The sequence below is a fragment of the Nicotiana sylvestris genome, chromosome 4, assembly GCF_000393655.2.
Source record: "Nicotiana sylvestris chromosome 4, ASM39365v2, whole genome shotgun sequence".
Taxonomy (NCBI): Eukaryota; Viridiplantae; Streptophyta; class Magnoliopsida; order Solanales; family Solanaceae; genus Nicotiana; species Nicotiana sylvestris.
In genome coordinates this window covers 85,240,612-85,246,257 of record NC_091060.1, presented here as the reverse complement: position 1 = coordinate 85,246,257, position 5,646 = coordinate 85,240,612, and positions in this window count along the sequence as shown.

Genomic DNA, 5,646 nt, shown 5'->3' with positions numbered 1-5,646 from the left:
ATGAGGAAGATGTAGAGAAGACAACATTCATCATGCCATAGGGAACATATTGCTACAGGGTCATGCCTTTCGGTTTGAAAAATGCTGGGGCAACTTACATGAGGGCAATGGCAACCATATTCCACGACATGATACATAAGGAGATTGAGGTTTATGTGGATGATGTAATCATAAAGTCTAGAAAGCAGTCTGGCCATGTCAAGGATTTGAGAAAGTTCTTTCAAAGGCTTCGCAGGTACAATCTTAAGCTCAATCCTGCAAAATGCGCATTCGGCGTGCCATCTGGAAAATTGTTGGGATTCATAGTCAGCCGTTGAGGTATTGAATTGGACCCGTCAAAGATTAAAGCTATCCAAGAATTGCCACATCCAAGGAACAAGACTGAATTGATGAGTCTATTAGGGAGGTTGAATTATATCAGTAGGTTTATTTCTCAGCTTACGACAACTTGTGAGCCTATCTTCAAACTGTTGAAGAAAGATGTTGTGGTCAAGTGGATAGATGAGTGTCAAGAAGCATTTTATAAGATAAAGGGGTACTTGTCAAACCCATCCGTGTTGGTTCCGCCAGAACCAGGAAGACCTTTGATTCTGTATTTGACGGTCCTGGACAATTCATTTGGTTGTGTGTTGGGTCAGCATGACATCACCGACAGGAAGGAGTAGGCCATTTATTATCTTAGCAAGAATTTCACATCTTATGAGGTTAAGTACACTCACCTTGAGAGGACATGTTGCGCCCTAACTTGGGTAGCACAGAAGTTGAAGCACTATTTGTCATCTTACACTACTTACCTCATCTCTCATTTGGATCCATTAAAGTATATTTTTCAGAAGCCTATGCCCACAGGGAGGCTTGCAAAGTGGCAGATTTTGGTCACGGAATTTGACATCGTCTATGTGACCCGGACTGCGATGAAAGCCCAGGCATTGGCCGACCATTTGGCTGAGAACCCAGTGGATAAAGAATATGAGCCTTTGAAGACTTACTTCCCTGATGAAGAAGTAATGCACATTGGTGAGTTGGAACAAGTTGGAGAGCTAGGTTGGAAACTGTTCTTCGATGGAGCTGCTAACATGAAAGGCGTTGGGATAGGAGCTGTATTGATTTCTGAAATAGGACATCACTACCCTGTTACGGCTCAGCTTCGTTTCTACTATGCTAACAACATGGCTGAGTACGAGGCATGCATTTTGGGCTTGAGGTTAGCTGCAGACATGGGTGTCCAGGAAGTTTTGGTCTTGGGGGAATCGGACCTTCTGGTACACCAGATTCAAGGGGAATGGGAAACACGAGATTTGAAACTCATACCGTACCGGCAATGTTTGCATGATCTTTATCAACGGTTTCGATCAGTAGAGTTCAGGCATATTCCAAGGATCCATAACGAAGTTGCTGATGCTTTGGCTACATTGGCGTCAATGTTACAAGGCTTATGTTTACCCGTTGCATATTCAGGTCTATGATCAGCATGCTTACTGTAATATGGTAGAAGAAAAACTTGATGGAGAGCCTTGGTTTCATGATATCAAGGAATATATCAGGATGAGGGTGTATCCGGTACAAGCCACAGGCGATCAAAAGAGAACAATTCGGCGGTTGGCGAGTAGATTTTTCTTCAGCGGAGGGGTTTTGTACAAAAGAACTCCGGATCTTAGATTGTTGAGATGCATAGATGCTAGGCAGGCCACAACTATCATGATCGAAGTACATTTTAGAGTCTGTGGATCGCATATGAGTGGGTATGTGTTGGCAAAGAAGATCCTCCGAGCAGGTTATTATTGGCTCACTATGGAGAAAGATTGTATCAGTTTCGTGCGCAAGTGTCATTAGTACCAAGTGCATGGAGATTTGATCCATTCTCCACCATCTGAATTGCACACAATGTCTGCACCATGGCCTTTTGTTGCGCAGGGCATGAATGTCATTGGACCAATTGAGCCATCAACATCAAATGGGCACAGGTTTATTCTAGTGGCCATCGACTATTTCACCAAGTGGGTAGAGGCTAAAACGTTCAAGTCTGTAACCAAGAAAGCGGTAGTTGATTTTGTGCACTCAAATATCATTTGTCGGTTTGATATACCAAAGGTGATCATTACATACAATGGGGCTAATCTCAACAGTCATTTGATGAAAGAGGTATGTCAATAGTTTAAGATCACGCATCACAGTTGCACCCCATATCGCCCCAAGGCAAATGGAGTAGTTGAGGCAGCCAATAAGAATATCAAGAAGAAACTTCGGAAAATGGTGGAGGGTTCTAGACAGTGGCATGAAAAGCTACCTTTTGGATTGCTGGGTTATCGCACTACTATTCGTTGGTATATGGCACTGAGGCAGTGATACCTGCAGAAGTTGAAATCCCGTCCCTTCGGATTGTCGCTGAGGCCGAAATTGATGACGATGAGTGGATCAAAACTCGCTTGGAATAGTTGAGTTTAATTGATGAGAAGAGATTGGCAGTAGTTTGTCATGGTCAGTTGTATCAACAGAGATTAGCAAGATCATATAACAAGAAGGTGCATCCACGGAAGTTTGAAGTGGGTCAATTAGTATAGAAACGTATCCTTCCTCAACAGGTTGAAGCAAAAGGCAAGTTCGCCCTAAATTGGCAGGGCCCGTTCATCGTAGCTAGAGTGTTGTCCAATGATGCTTTGTATTTAACAGATATAGAAGGCAAGTGTGTAGAAATGGCCATCAATTCCGATGCGGTCAAGAGATATTATGTATGATTTCTTTGTTTAAATTGTATTTGTTTGTACTTGGCATATTTTGAAGATTGGAATGACAAAGGCGTTTTATTCTGCTATCTAAACACTTTATCCTTTGTTCCCCCTTTGAGCCTTGTTTATTTCTTTTCATACCCCTCTTTGGAATCCGTAGCAAAGATCAGAAACGCAAGCGTGAAAGACAAATAAAGGAAAAGAATGAAAAGACAAAGAAAAAGAAGAAAAAAAAGAGAAAAAAGAAAAAAAAAGAGAAAAACAAGAAGAAAAGAAGATAATAAAACAACAAAAAAGAGAAAAAGAAAGTAAAAAGAGAAAGAAAATAAAGAGAGAATCACAACAGCAAAGCAGTTTCTATGACAGGAACTACGTTCGACCTGATTCCTTTTAAGGATATGTAGGCAGCCTCACGGTTCGGTCCCATCAAAATAAAAATCCAAAAGTCCCCAAGCAAAGAAACTGGGGCAAAAGTTGTGGTTGTTGTAAGAAATTTGATTCCGAAAGTTGTAATTTTGAACCCATTTGAATCGTTTTGAGCCTTGATACCCTTTTTTTTCTAACCCTATCCAAAAGCCCACATTATGGTCCAAAGAAAGACCTTCCGATCAGTCTTCGAGAAATGCCAAGTCAAGCAAGGAGAGGTAATTCATATCAGGAGCAACACTCTGGTCCAAGCAGGAAGATTAATGAAAATGAGAGAGTCTTATTGGTGAAAATCCTCACGGGCACCATAAGGCGGCGGGAGCTGAGAGAAATCAAAAATGAGAGAGTCTTATTGGTGAAAACCCTCACGGGAACCGTAAGGCGAAAGTGAGTTAAAAAATGAACAAATGAGAGAGGCTTGTTGGTGAAAACCCTTCAGGGCACCACAGGCCGAGCAAGGTCAAGGTTTTAGCAAAGAAGTCGGGTTATGGAAACTCTGGGGCAACAAAGTATGGCAACTGACAGTTGATTGGTTGGACAGATTGGGCCGATTAATCTGAAATGCATGTCATGATCATTGGTACCAGTTGTTCCACTTAGATAAGTCTATTTCCTTTTTCCTTTTTAGCAAGTCATCCAGTTTTGGATTTTCTTTATCATTAACTCTTAAGGTCATTGCATTTCATTTTTTTGGGTTTCATTTCTCTAAGATGTTTCAATGCCAGTCTTGGTCAAGCAAAATAAGAAAGGATTTCAAAGCTCACTACCAACTTCAAAAATTGCAAAGCACAGTGTGGTCAGAACATACCAAAGATAACATGATGTAAAGTGGGATAAAATGCCAGCAAAAGATCCACTAACGGAATGATTAGTAATTATACAGGAGATGCAGAGGTTCAGTAAAAGGGGTCAGAGGTGTAAAACAGCGGTTTGGGTATAGAACACTCGGGTCATCCGAGGTCATGTGGGTTGAAAGATAGTCAGAAAGTCAAGAGGTTCAGAGCCAGTTTGGGGAAGCCAGTCAAAACAAAGCACGGCAGCGGGGAGACTTTCAGCAAGAATGCCACAAACTAACCACCACATTTTAACTGACAAGATTTTTCTTTGATTGAAACAGGGGAAGAAAGTTTTCGATTGTTCGGGGAAACCCTCCATAGGGAAAAGCAAGCACCAGACAGGTTTGATTTTTGATTTTCAGGACCCTCCTGGAAAATGGGACCTAGTTTAAAATTCAAAATAATCATGAGTAGCATAATCTAGCATAAATGTACCCCAAGGAATATAAGTTGGTTTCAAAGTGTGCATGTTTAAGATAGGATTCAATTAGGAGTTTTTCAGGACCCTCCTGAATAATGGGACTTAGCTTTAAGACTCCATTAGACAACAAAATTTAGCGTAAGTTCTGTTGTAGGGTAGCATAATTCAGCCGAAAAGAATAGCCACTCTTAAGATAAAACTTGACTTTTGATTTTCAGGACCCTCCTGGATGATGGGATCTAACTTTAATACTTTCTTACCTTCAGAAGATATAACTTAGATTTAAAATTGTCGTTTAATTAAGAATTGTCAGGACCCTCCTGGATAATGGGGTGAAGTTTTAAGATCGGCTTAGATAACAAGATGTAGCAAAAGTAATAACTTTAGGAGATATAATTTAGATTTAAAATTGTCGTGTAACTAGGAGCTATCAGGACACTCCTGGATAATGGGATTTAACTTTCAAATTCTTAGAGATATTTGGTAATATGATTCAATTAACACTCACAGATGCGCCTAACACCAAACTAGGGCAAACAAATTTCTTTCGTTTTATTTGTTTTGTTGTAATCAGCTTCAAAGGCAGCAGTTTCAGAGGAACAGTTCAAATTTCGGCAATCAGCCGCCACCTGGAGAGCAAGGGAATACTGTTCAAGTTCACCAGTCAGGCGCCCACTAGGAGAGCACGGGAATACAATTCAAGTTCAACAGTCAGGAGCCCACCTGAAGAACAAAGCAGATCAAGCGTCGGTAATCAGGAGCCTACCTAGAGAATAAAGTAATTCAAGCGTCGGTAATCAGGAGCCCACCTGAAGAACAAAGCACCAATATTCAAAGGAAGACGATCAAGTTCGGCAATCAGGAATCCACTTGAAGAAAAGGGAAGGCATCTTAGATTACAATTTAAGTCGGAAACAAAGGAACTTCACCTAGAGAATACAAGTCAACAAGGCAATAGGAACCACAAGATCAAGTTTGAAGATATAGATAGGATTTTTGTAATGCATAGAATATAGCTTAGTCTGGTTTCTTTTATTTTGTCATGGTGTAATAAGGAGTTCAGTAAGCAGTAGCAGCAGCAGCAACAACAGTGAAATCATAGCTTCAAGGTAGTCTCAGCTACCGAAACTTCCCAAACTACACCGACCTGATTCCTTTATAGCCAATGATATGTAGGCAACCTCGGAAGCAGGGTGCAGTCAAATCTTTCAAAAAATGCTTCTCACGGAGTACTCAA